The following is a 14,334-nucleotide window of genomic DNA, read 5'->3' as shown; positions in this document are numbered from 1 at the left end:
CTTTCTCAGAAAGAATTTTACATTAGAAAGTGGACCTATCACACTATAATCACTTTTGTTATTCTTCTGCCAGGTATTATTCACATTAAATTATTTCCATACTCCTAGAAAATACACTTCCAAAGGTTTTCCCACATATAAATAAATGAAATAAGGGTTTCTTTTCCAAACATGACATTTGCAATTGGATGATTCGTTGAACAACTGTTGAGAAGAACTTAAAGGATTGTCAAACATAAGAATCTACTTAAGGGCTGGAAAGGTGGCTCAGTGGTAGAGTGCTTGCCTTGCATGCATGAGGCCCTGGGTTCGATTCCTCAGCACCACATAAGCAGAAAAAGTTGGAAATGATGCTGTGGCTCAAGTGGTAGAGCACCAGCCTTGAGCTGAAGAGCTGAGGGATAGTGCCCAGGCCCAGAGTTCAAGTCCCACTACTGACAAAAAAAATTACCTCTTCAAAGTAATTTTTATGAATACAATGCATTCTTTTAAAAATATTATATTGAAGCATTTGTACAAAGGAGTTGCCATTCAACAAAGCAGGTTATGAATACAGTGGGTCTTGATTATTGTTATCCCTTTCATCTCATCCAACCCTGGACACTCACTCCTTCCCTTACTTTTCTTAATTTTGTAGGATACATATTGAATTTGTTTGCCATTTAACAAAGCAGTTTATGTATATAATATACCTTGATCTGTGTGATCTCTTCAACATATTCACCCTCCTTCCACCCACCCCTTCAAAATAATTTAATCATTGAAAAAAGAGAAAATGCTGATGCATACCCACCAAATTCATGACAACATACCATATTCATTTCCATCTCTCTCACTAAGTTCTGAGCTTAAAGGAAGAAAGTCTGTTGTTGTTTTTAATTTACAACTTTCTCTGGCATACGCTTTGAAAATTAGAAGTGTTCAAAACATTTTTTAGTAAACTATACAAATCAAATATGAGATTGCTAAGAGATTTTAATGGTTAGGCAGCATCAATAGAAGTTATTACCATTGGCAAAGATTTTATAGATATATAGTTTATTGTACACTGAGAGACAAACCCCCAAATACCTTAAGCACTGGTGTCATGGAAACTAATAGGTACTTATGTCAATTAATACAGAATATTCTCTCTAAGAAAATAGGACTCTTTCAGACAAGTGCTTTCTCGTCTCATTTATTGCAAGAAGATTTGTGCGAGAGAAGACTATGTTTCATTCAGTTGCCTTGAGACAAATTTGCAAACAAGATTATTTGCAAATAGGAAAAAGTAGTAATTTCATTTTAGTTTCTTAATTCTATGAGGGAGTATGTCTTCAACATTTAGTCAACGATTTGAGAATTCTTAGTGAAAAATTCTGAAACCATGGAATTTGCTTGTTATATAATAGTATAGCTGTCCTGGCTGTAAGTCCACTTTTAAAGTGGAGGTTAAAATATATAATATATTCTCGATCGCATTTTTCTACTGGCTTGTAAAGTGAACTTTAAAATTCTCAAATACTTTATAAGTCTGTAGAAAAATTGAATAATGCATAATTAAAATTGTATGACACATATTTTTTTCTACTTCCCTTTATCTTTTACAAAACAAAACTCTGATAGAATTTACCTTTTTTTCCCCTTTAAGTCACATGTCTTCTAACAAATGCCCCCCTTTTAGCCCTGGAGAACATTTTATCTCCCAGTACAGCCCACTGTGAACCATTCTATAGTCTAACTCTCATAGAACGCCAACTACACTCCATAACTCTCAGTAATTGCCTTCTATTTGTCCCAAACACACATATCCACATATTCTGTTCTTCCCAGGCACCAGAGCAGCAATCACAACGTTTCATTCAGCTTCTCATTCACTGGCTCAGTTGAGGCCTTACGTAACTCTTAAATCCAATTTGTTTAATTATGTGTTTTCTGGCATACCCAGCTGTGCATTTGAACTGGTTACTCCTTTTCAAAAGAAACCTGGATTATACTTTGCTGCTTGCAGATTGTGTATGTGTGGATTTGTATGTGCATGTGTGTGCAAATTAAGGGACAATGTTGTAGGGGTTGCTGTGTTGTGACTAAGTAACTCTTCTGCTTGGTACATAGCCCTGGAAGAAAGGTAGTTTGCCCTAAGCCCTTACTGGTATCCCCAAAATGTTGCAGAATCATTCAGCATGTATAAAACTTTACAGAGTCTCTAAGGTACATTAATCACACAACAGCTAACAAGGGAAACCAGGAAGACTTGCTGTTTTAGAAAAGAAAAAGAAAGAGAAGAGCAGGGGCAGGTGGAGGGGGGGGTAGATAAGGAAGAGAAGAGGAGGAGACTATTCCTATTCTGCCATTAAAATAATAAATACTGTTCATTCAGCTGAGAAAATTGATTAGGATGAAAAGTATAAAGGAAAAAATGTAAGTGACCTTCAGGACTATACCGAAAAGAGACAAAAGGAAATAATAGTTCCATGATACAGATGTTGAGAGGAGAAAGCAAATAAATACTGTGAAAGAGGAAATGTGGGTGAAAATTCTGTCTTCAACATACTGATTGATAGTTGAGATTAATAGGAAAGGGTGGATGGTGTGTTGTTTATTAAGGAAAGCCATGTCTACCTTGGAGGTCCTCAAAATTTCAGGAGCCTTTACCTTCTATAGTGACTCTTAATAAGAAAAATGATAATAATCCTTTCCAAATACTTTTTTTTACATTTTATGACTAGAACACATTAAAGATAGAGTAAGGAAGCACAGCCATTTGTGAGGCTGAAAATGTAGACTCCTGAGAAATGAGGAGCTCCTGAGGAAGAGGTGTGGTTAGAAATGTTATTTGACCTCCACTGTTAGACTTGTTAAAAATAAGAAATCCTAGGCCTGAATCTACCTAGTCTGGGACAGTGGCATTAACATTTCTAGCATGCGGATTGTTAGATTTTTCCAGAGGAACCTGTTTAATGCATGCTTTATTCAGCAATGTCCCCGGTATGAAAGGGATATAGATAGAAATGTCATCCTTCTCTTGGTTTCAGCTGTCACTCCAAACACTGAGGAAAATTCTCCCGTGAACTGCCTATTAGGATGCTACCAACTCTACAGGTTACAGACACTGGAAGACAAAAATACCTTACATTGAAGGGTAGATACCTAAGAAATGATGTCTATTTAATTACTGAACCCTTATTAAACCCAGGTGCTCTGTGAAGTATTTAATGTTCATCCTATCAGCCTCTCTCAGGAGAGAAAAGGCCAATTGTGTTACCCCAGCCAGTGGACTGACTCCTTCTATGCCAGCTGACCCCTGGCCCTTTCATCTATGGCAATTAAGGAACACACTTATATGAAGAAAAAAATTAAAAAGCTTCAGGAAGCTGTTCTTAAGAAAAGGGACCCAAGGAAATGGGTGAGCAGGCAAACAAGGGTCCTGTTTCACGGTCTGTGGTTGTCACATATACCTATGGACAAACTTTCCCAAGAGGCCACAGTCTAAAGTTTGTACTGCTCCATCAATTTCATCTCCTCTTGGGGCTCTATTTTGCTATATCCCATCTTTCCCTGTGCAACTTTCACCCATAAATGACAGAGGGGAGGGGAGTGAAGTCACATTGACTCTATCTTATTAAGTAAGATCTCATTAAGCATGTCGTTTGTATCAGATATCTTGCTAAGCCTTCCAGAGACATCGTATTATATTTTACAATAACTCTATCGAGCAAATAATTCTAAATAGTTTTATCTTCATTTTATAAATGAAGAAAGTACAAATGAAAGAGGATAAACTAAATTCCACAGGGAAAATGTTATTTAATCTCTGTTTGCCCCTTCTTGAAACCTCGGGCTATTCTGTAGTATGCACTTGGAATGTTTTTCATATTAAGACACTTTTTTAGCATCCAGGGCTTTTACACAAATCCCAAATGTCCTCAGATTCCATCAAGGGTGCCTACTGATTTCTCTAGAAATAGTGCTGGATATCCATTCCTCAAATGCTTTTGCATTTGATGGTCTGGGAAATGATCCCCCCTCCCCAAAGAGGAGCATGGAAAGGGTTAATCAAAGCTGAGGCTCTTCCACATTAGTGAATAAAGTCTTTGAATTTTGTTAACATACAGAAATTCTTCAAGCTGGGTTTTTTAATTATGCTTTAAAAGAACATTCATTCCTACTATCATGATATGCCTCCTACACAACAATCTCAGTTGTCTAATCAATGGTGGCATTAAAAGACTGAAGAGTGGAGCAGATCGATGAAATCACTCTCTGACTCATGATATGACTATGACACAAATTGAGACAAAGTCTGCCTTGCAGAAATGCTTTAGTAAACACTGAAATATTTAGTTAGCTCCCTCTGATGACAAAGCATTCAGTTCTTACTTTCCCCTTTAGAATAAAACTGAATATTGTTTCTGGTTGGGCTTGGTCCAATTAGGAACAGAACATTCATCTTTAGAAATGAAGATATAAAGAAAAAATTTCCTTACATCACAAATACTATTGTTGGAAAATTTAAGAATGTCTACCAAACATCTGGTGTTCGAGCTGAATTCCTGTCAATCAAACACATGTAGTATATTTTTTCAGTCACTGCTGTTGGTTACAAAGCAAACCACAATGGGATATTTGAAAAGGTGGAATAGTAACAAGTAAACTATTTCTAACAGGATCTAAAAGGCTAGCCAAAGATAGATAGACTAGAGGACTTGTTTACAAAAGCACTTTGAATATAAGTTAGAACCTCTCTACTTCAATATGGTTTTATCACTCACTGCAAGTAGCATAGACCACAAGTCTCCATTTGCATCTCTGAACCAAAAAAGGCCACATACTCAATGCTCTTAACAGAAGCAGCATTGACTCATACAGCCTATAAACACATCTAAAAATGGATGATTACTCTTTTCTCCTTCATGCTTACTTCAACAGCAGTTTTCTCAATTTTTTCAGAAGGTCAACAGCTTGCAAAAAGCTAAGGAGGACCATGAAAAAGCCAGACCTTTAGTTTTCCAACACAATCACTAGAGCAAAGAAATCGAAAACAGTCCCTCCCCCCACCTCCACTGTGACCCTTGTCAAAGCTGTTAGACTTGTTAGCTAGTCACTCACTGTACAGAGTTGTGCCCAGCTCATCTCAAAACCATATCAGGATCTGGACATGGACCAAATGGATTTCCACATTTTCTCCACTCATGTTCCCAACCACATTATTACCATGCTCTTATCCCCTTCCCAGATGACGGAGCCTTCTATTTAACAAGTTTCTCTCCAATTGCATCCACAAAGTCTGAATTGAGCCCCAAGTTAGTATTTCCTAAAATAACAAATAAATGGGCTGATGATAAATTAAGTTGGAATTTTAGATAACCATGTGACATATTTGCAATTCCAATTTTATATTTATTTGGCAAGTTTATCACAATGACACCTTGCCTGTAGACCCATAAAGAAAAGATGACCCTGAAATAAAATTCTAATTGTAACATTGTGCTATTTTTGCTGGTTCCCTAACATCTTTCAACATGGATGAGCCCATCCAAACCAAAGCTTAATAAGCTCTATTTCCCCATTGTTATAGGAAGACTCTTCTGTAGAATTTAATGTTTTGGTTTTTAGTTGTTTGCATTTGTTTTCTTGCCTGTTTTGGTCTTTGCAATGTTTATTGATCAAAGGGGTGAGGATATCGGATCAAAGAGGGGATAAACACATGAGCCAGATATTCTCATGTTCTTCTTTTCATTTGATTCAACTAAACCATGATTTCTTACCATTTGGGAGAGAAAGAAACCAAGGCACAAAAAGGTCAAAACACTTTCAAATGGTTCATCAGCATAGCTAGACAAAATTGTAATTCTGACAGACTTTCAGTCCTACATCCTCTGCCTCTCTTCCTGTATGTCCATCCCACATACCCAGCAAAGGCAAGAAGGGATGATGCTTATGTCTTTGGAAAAATAGGGAAACTGAATCCAAGACAGTCACTTTAGCAGAATCAATATGTTTGAGTAGGAATGCTCTAGGTGAAACAGTTGTGTCCCAGAGATGGGCAAAGTCTAGTCTTGGACCATAGTAGGGCACCATAATAGAGATATACATGCTATGCCAAATCTGTGGAGTCTTGGGAGTCTTAGGAGCCAGGTAGAAATTATGGATTGATATGTGGCATGGTTGTAGCACTGGACATCCTTAAAGCAAGGCACTTGAAAGACTTGATCCAAGTGTGGTGCACTGTGCCTCTGTAGCCACAGAGGGCTTCATAAAGACTAAATGTGGTGTTCGGAGCAGTTTAGTCTAGACTATTCTGGGACTCCTCCAACTATGACCTGTGTAGGATTTGTAGGGGGTTCATTTTGCAGCTGTAAGAAGGGGGTGGGACTACATTGATGAAGAAGAGTTTGAATGAGAGTCTTCTACCTTGAGAAAAGAGGAACCTTGAGATGGGATGGATCCACAGTGTCTGTGAAGAAGACCAGGGATGGGTTGACCTCTGCTCCAGTAAGAGCAGTGGGAGCAGAAGGTACCCCAAGATTCTATATATCCTAACTTGCTTTTCTACTCCTTAAAATATATTCACAAATGTTTGGGTTTTTTTATCATGTACTTTAAAATTAATCATAGTGAATCCATGGTGAGGTTACCTACATTTATATTCTATAATGGGGCTGGGTGGTAAGTGGTAGAGCATTAGCCAAGTGTACAGGAGATCGCGGGTTCAATTCCCAGCACCACAAGCAAACAACAACAACAAAATCTTCTGTATTTTATAATGGAGTTAATGGTATTCTGATATATTGCTAGAAAAACTTTGCTTTATAATGGTGGCATAATTTTCATTATAAAAATACTATTTTTTCCTTATTAAATACTTTTCTTTAAAAATGTTTCTTTTTGCCGGGCACCAGTGGCTCACGCCTGTAATCCTAGCTACTCAGGAGGCTGAGATCTGAGGATCACAGTTCAAAGCCAGCCCAGCAGGAAAGTCCATGAGACGCTTATCTCCAATAAACCACTAGAAAACAGGAAGTGGTGCTGTGGCTCAAGCAGTAGAGCATTTGCCTTGACTAAAGAGCTGAAGGAAAGTGCCCAAGCCCAGAGTTCAAGCCCTACCCACAAAAAAGTTTCTTTTCTTTTCTTTCCTTTTTTTTTTGTCCCCCAAGGAAAAGAATCTTAAATCTTTAGGCATTTTGGCAAACTCTAGGAAGACATTTTGGACCAAAGTATATGCCTTTTGAAGATCTTTTTTTAAAAAAAATTGGTAACTAATAAAAAATTGCAATCTGCTAAACTTCAGCATTTTATGTATATGTGCCTCGCTAATCATTAATTATTTCTTCTAGAAAAGCATTGCTGACTTCTTTTTTCCCTTTCCTCCCAGTTCTCCACCAATTGGTACTCTCAGAAATTAAGTCTCACAGTTGCTGCCTAGGCATCCATTTTCTGACCTAAGTTCTTAAGTTACTTGAAACCCACTGGTACCTGCTCATCTCTGGCTAGTTAAAAATCTCCCTTCTTTGGGATTGTTTGTAATATAGCCTATTTTTACTTATCACACTAATCACAAATCCATACCCCTCACAGCTGCTGCCTATGATTAAACTTTATGGTTCACACCAGGGTCCTGTAAATAAATTCTTTGCACGTGCTTTCTTTAATTAGCCAGGGGATAATGCCTGCAGGCCCTAATAAAGACATAGTCCCACAAGTCCCTGCTTCCTCCCAAATGCCCTGCCCCCTGGTGGAGCTCCTCACTGTCTCCCAATCCCCTCTGCTTCTCCCTGGTGACCCTAACCATTCCGAGACTGTAAGTAAGATATTTCTTCTGTTTTACACACTTTTAGTGTCTCATTGTGTCTTACTTGGCCAACATGACTGAGCCTCCCATATGTCTTTATCATATCTATGTCTGGTATCCATATTTTCCCAGCAGAGCTCTCTTAGAAAGGGGTGGTCATGGCCTATGGCCTCATTTGAGGGAACCTCAAGACTAAATTAGAAAGAAACCATAATGATAAGAACTTAACTCTCTCACTGTGCTGAAATATTTGGCTGTCAGTCTTCCTTAGTAGCCTATAACTATTGTACTTGAATTTAACTCCAACACAGAACAAGTTTCAGTCATAGCTGCATAATAATTGTTCAAAATATTTGATGAATGAGCAAATGTTTTAATCTGATCTTCTTGTACAAATCAGAGACTTTATTTTTTGTCAGTTGTGGGGCTTGAACTCTGGACTTGGGTACTTTCTCTGAGCTCTTCAGTTCAAGGTAAGCGCTCTTCCACAAGCCACAATACCACTTCCAGTTTTCTAGTGGTTTATTGGAGATGAGAGTGTCACGGACTTTCCTGCCTGGTTTGGCTTTGAACCGTGATCCTCAGATCTCAGCCTCCTGAGTAGCTAGGATTACAGGCATGAGCCACTGGCACTGGGCTAAGACTAACTTTTTAATGCACAATTGTTTCCAGTCAACACATTTAAAAAATCTTATAAGTACTATCAGAGTTAGCTGTTTCAAGATAACAAAGGCCTGTTCTTCACCCCCCTCCTCTCCCCAGTTTGTAACCTAGTAAGTAAAAAATAAATAGCTGGATGCAATAGGTACAAAGTGTACCTAGTTGTACAGAATGTATGAATGTGTGGTATGTAGAGAAAAAAAGGCTAAATATCTAAACATCCATAGTCCTTACTTCCCTCCTCAATCTCCCTCCCTTTTTCCCCCCCTCTCTCTCCTTCTCCCCCTGCCCTGTCTCCCTCCCTCCCCCCTCCCTCCTCCCTCCAAACCCCCTCTCTCATGTTTGCCTTTAATACTTCTTGGGTTCCTAGACTGTCCTTTTACTCTCTTCTCCAATTGCAGCTACACCTAAAATTGCAAAGATAAAAACCCTAGAGTGGAAGATGATGAGTGTTACCTGTACGTGACATGTTCAAACAGAAAAAGATGTAAAGGAAGGAAAACACTTCTATTTTTAAAAGGCAATTTTCTGAAGATCTCCTCACTAGAAAGCACAAGTCTTAGTTTAGATCTATCAAGATTCAGAGAAGAGACTTCTGTTTTAAAGTTAGTGGTAGTGGGCCTAGAAGGCACATTTTAGTTACCTTCATGTATTAGCCCCTGCGTCTTTCTGAACCCTTCACATCTTGCTCAGATTGTCTAGAGAGGCATTTGAGAATGTCCCATAGCAAAGAGATACTCTGAGTATTTATAGTGGATTTCTCCCTGAAACCCAGCTCTTTTCCATCAGATGAATGCTTAGTCATGGTGAAGGGAACATGAAGATATTGGTTGCATAAATGCTGCCTCATTGAAAGGATTAATGTAGTTCTTTCAGGATCTGTTTAATTCTTGAGAGAGTAGATGGTTATAAAGAAAAGCTTACCCACATGTATTTACCTTGTTCTGCTCTGAGGCTGGTTCCCTTTCTCCTTCTAAATCCTCTTGTGATGCAGCAAATGAAACTCTTGCTCCAAAATTGTGAATTAATGAACTTTTCTTTAACCTGTACAAAGTACCCAAATGAGCATCAGCAACTTGATAGTAGGTGTTGCCACCTGCACCTTTCCAAGTGGTAGAAGGTATTTATGGGCTTAACTTCAACACCTCCTAGTTATTCACTATACAAATTCGCTCCTCTAGATCTCAATATCCTCTCCAATGCAATGGATCAACAGCTACTTTCTTGGAGATGTTTACCTAGGGATTTAAAAGACAACACAATGTATCAAGCATATAATGAATAAGTGTTCAATAAATGACAGATACCTCCTTGTGGGGATAGGTCAGTATGGATAGGATGGGGGCTTACACATTGTAAGCTGCTAACTCTGGAAGCATTGTCTTCTATTATTAAAAACTATTATTAAAGAGAATGGTTTTCCACAGCCTTAGTAGTTGTTTTTAGTTTTACTCATCTAGGCAAAGATAATAGCAATGCCACAGTAAGATTTCCTGTGTCCATAATCCCTCTCGTATATCTATACATACCAGTCCAATATAAATCTCTGTATCATCTGAAAAAGCATATGAAGAAATTTGAGAAAAAAATCCTGTACAGATTAAAGCTTCAAAGAAACTGAAATATTCAGAAATACTATACATGTATGTCTTTTTATACTATATACATGTATCTGTGAGAAAATAAAAATATTTTCCTGATTATTATACAACATACTTCTCCACCATGTACAGTGGATAGAGACAAAGGCAGGCAGCACCAGAAGTGAAGGACAACTCAGTAGAGCCGTCATGAAGCAAAATACTCTATTTAAATAGCCTCACTTAGGGAAAGGGAAAGGTAAACCTACAAGAGCTACCAAGCCTGGAGACAGGAACTAATGTTAATAAATCAGAATGAAACATGAAAATGTCAACTTAATCAAGCATTTAAATTTTATTAATCAAGCCTAATTTTTATGAGAGCAAATAATCACTGAAGCTGGACAAATTTGTTCTCGATTGCATCAGAAACATAATTTTAATATTTAATGGACTGATGAATTTAAATGGAGAATTATCTTTATGAAACATGCTCTTCATAATTTGCCATTAAGTGAGAAATAAAAAAATCAGCATAAATCTTACATAAAGGTTATTTAACTAAATGTTGGTACTATAAATATTATAAATGCACAATGCAGTAATTTAGCAATCATACAATGCACCATATAGCAGAAATTGGACATGAACCAGGAAGGCTTTTTGCTAAGTGGGAAGATATAACTGTTAGCTGGATTTGTTTGAGGTTTCCTGGATATTCTTTTCATTCAGGCTTCTGAGCTACAATGTACTACTTACCACAAGCATTCTTTCAGGTCCAAATCCACCAGGGCTGTCTTTTGTGAATATTATTCTTTGTAAAATATTATTAATAATAATTTTATTGTTACTTATAGAAAAAGATAAAAACAAAGAACTGGTGTCTTCTAGCTATGTGTTTTGGTATTTAAAACATGCTCCTTTTATAAAGTTAAATGTCCCTAATACAATATTCTCAAAGGCCTTAAAGCATTGTAGGTGAAAAAAGACAAAACTCACGCATGCCAGATTTTGTTCTCTGCAAATGTATACCCATTCTACTCCTTCTCTCCATGACCCCCAGCATATTGCTTAAGTAGGAAATTCCTGTGAATTCTTGTAGAAGTAAAATAATAACCAGTCACCACAGTCCAAAGGCTTGCTAACATAAAGCTCTAAAATAAGTTTTTTGTTTTCAAGTGTTTTTTTTGAAGATTTCCCACTGTTCCAAAAGTGTCATATTGACCTGTAATACATGTGCTAAATTATACATTTATCAGAGAAGAACTCGCCTATTGCAGTGTTAATGTTCCTGAGCAACTGTGATGAGGTTAGAGCCAGGCACCTTCTGAGCAGATGGCAGGACACTTGCTCTAACAAAAGTCACAGCAGTTTCCTCTTCTTGCTTTGCAGAAAATGTGTTAAATAAATAATAATGCAAAGCCTTCATTAGACAGACTAAAAAACACAAATTCCTTAGGTGGTTTTCAAAACGTCAAACATTTGAAATTGTGCCATGTTTTTAAAAATAGAAAGTTGTTTTGGAATGGAGCTATGACTTTAAATAGAGAGGCTTAAAGAAATAACTTCCATTTTATTTGAACTTTATCATTTAAGCCAAAAATGTTTTGCTTTGAAAATATTAAATTTTATAAAACATTAGTAATGAGTCTAGTTATCTTTTCAACTTGCTTTCAAAGCACATTAAATAACTCATTGGGTGGGATGAATTTTTTAATATTTTTCAACCTGATAAGTAATACATGTTCACGAAAGCATTTTCTAGAAGAACATTAAAGGTTAATAGTTGACCTATTTTTCCCCACTAAACTGAATTAATATGCAATATCCTAAAGACTCCACGATTAGAATTTTCCTCTAAGCAAAATATACAATACATTGTGAAGCCTTTAGGTGGAGACATCACTCAAGTAAACACTAGAATTCTGTTCACAGTGCTTTGTGTAAGTCTAAGAATACTGAGAAGGAAATAGGAAAAAATCATTTAAGATGTTTATGATTATTATAGAATTCACATTATTTATTGTTTATAGTCTTTCTTAGTAAAAGAATATTTTTGCATATTAAGCTGACTCTTAAGAAAATAAAACATTGCATACTCCTGGCCAGTAAATTTTCTGTCTTCACACCTTATAGCAAAGCATAATATACTGCAAATCAGAATGCAGTTCTTGATGCAGAATACAGGCTGTATGTAATCAGTGGCATGAATCAAAAGTCATCTGATAGCCACATTAAAGCCACATTTTCTATTAAGAATCAGACAAAATTACAACATGGCACTTCCCAGAAAGAGCCAAGGAAATGCACTCTGCAAGAAATAATTGTATTTGAGTGTGTCTTTAAAAATCAGGAAGTCTTTTAGCAATAAGAACTAATGCGTTTCTCTTTTTGTCTGCCTTCTTTTGTATTGCAATATATTCAGCCTCACATGCAAGCCTATCACACTAATTATTATTACATCTAGTGGCTCAGCTATCTCGATAACTACTGTAGCTGAAATATTTCAAGGTCAAATCCTTAATAGCGTGAATCAAACCAAGCCGCCATCATACATGCTTTCGAACTATACTCTGTGAAACCTCACATTATCCCATTTGTGTCTTGGTATTCTTACAAATATGGAATAAATTGTATGTGCGTGTAATTGTACCATTCATTTTGCAAAAGTTTCTTCTCAGAAGTCTTGTGAGAAGCCTAACAGGTCTGCCCAAGCATGCATGTAATTATCTTACTGACGACAAAAGTCTTCGGCCAAACTCTGATAACTTCCAAGTAGTCCAAAATCACTTAAATGGTTATATGCATTATTCTCAATCATAGGCATTCCATAACTTCATATTATACTTACACGTGTACTGAATACATGGGCATGCAATTGCATGCTCTGCCTGGCTATGCACACACATGATATTAATGGACTGCTATTTAAAATTGTGGAAGAATACCATCCTGTCCTAATTCTTCCATTATCTTGGGTAGAAATAAACATTTAGTGTGATGTGTCCCATTATGAGCATCTGTACACATTTGATGTTCTGTGAATAGAAATTAAAACTGCATCTTCTTTTGTGCCACTTTTCTTTAATATTTTAACATTGCAGTTGCACAATCTAAACAGCAGTGATTTCTTCTTTAAATATGTAGCTTTTTTTATAGACTGCTTGAGTAAAGCAATTTGAATTGTGCAACTGTTTGTTCCACACATATCAAAACATCCATTTAACTCAAAGATTATTTTCAAGGAAATAAACATACAAAAGAAAGTAGTTTATGTCAGCATTGGCTTTCAAGGGGTATATTTTCACAAGATCTAGTCTTTACAAGCTTAACATCACAATTTTTTCAGTGTTTCAGAGAAATGGAAGACATAATTCTTAAGAAAATTATAATGCTAAGTGCTTTAAGAATTATTTGAAGTCTCCTTTTGTTACCTTAGGATTATACCTGCACTATCTATCCATTGGGATTAAAAAGCAGTAATTAATATTCACTGTCCTGTGATGATTTTAGAAATGCAATATACCTGAATTTACTATTCATTCTTATACTGGGTTGGTCTTCTTTCTTTTGTTGCATCCTTCCAGTCACTTCTGTGCTCCATCTTTGGTCGAGTAAAATTTTATTTCCTTGCAAATTATAAAATGTTCCATGGTATTGGGTTATATTGAAAATGTCTTAAAATATTGAAAGAAATGCTTTTACATGTATAGAGGATATATAGATACTATAGATGGGATTTGTTCCATTTTATAAATTGATTTTTAAAATGTACAGCCACATATTGCATTTTATATGTTAATGAAAAATGTTCAGCAAATATTGAATATGGAAGAAGAAATATTATCCTTTTTAAAATAATGTTATCTGCTTATCCTTTGGCTGTAATGTAGCTGGCACACTGCTTTTGGGACTGTCTGTGTGTGTTTCTTAAAATGTCATCTTTATTAGTATTACATTCAAGGAATAGTAGCAAGAATCCGTTTCTTTCAAGACCTTCCTCCAGTGTGTGGCATATAAGTCTGTGACAAGCGACATTACAGAAGGTCATGTCACTTTTAACTGCTTGCATTACATCTTTCTGATTTCCCTAGTGTCCTTCCTTTGTTTGATTAATACTACTTGCTTTCAAGTAAGGTATCAGAAAGTGTAATTTGGAAAAAGAATTCTGGAGCCAACCTGAAAGATTTTCTCTTAAGAAAGAAAAAAAAGAAACTTTGTAAATGTATCTTTTCTAACATGCAGTTATGTCACTCTTTTCCTTTTTTTACCTTTAAGGAAGGGTGTGTGTGTGTGTGTGTGTGTGTGTGTGTGTGTGTGTGT

At 36.5% G+C, this 14,334-nt stretch overlaps 1 protein-coding gene across 1 annotated transcript in view; it reads left to right on the top strand.

Moving 5' to 3' along the window:
- Window positions 1-14,334, top strand: part of Mctp1 (multiple C2 domains, transmembrane 1) — a 541,169-nt gene that overhangs the window by 446,390 nt on the left and 80,445 nt on the right. The window lies entirely within an intron of this gene.

This window comes from Dipodomys ordii, unplaced genomic scaffold (genome assembly GCF_000151885.1).
Source record: "Dipodomys ordii isolate 6190 unplaced genomic scaffold, Dord_2.0 Scaffold59, whole genome shotgun sequence".
NCBI lineage: Eukaryota > Metazoa > Chordata > Mammalia > Rodentia > Heteromyidae > Dipodomys > Dipodomys ordii.
This window is presented reverse-complemented; position numbering and strand designations above follow the sequence as displayed.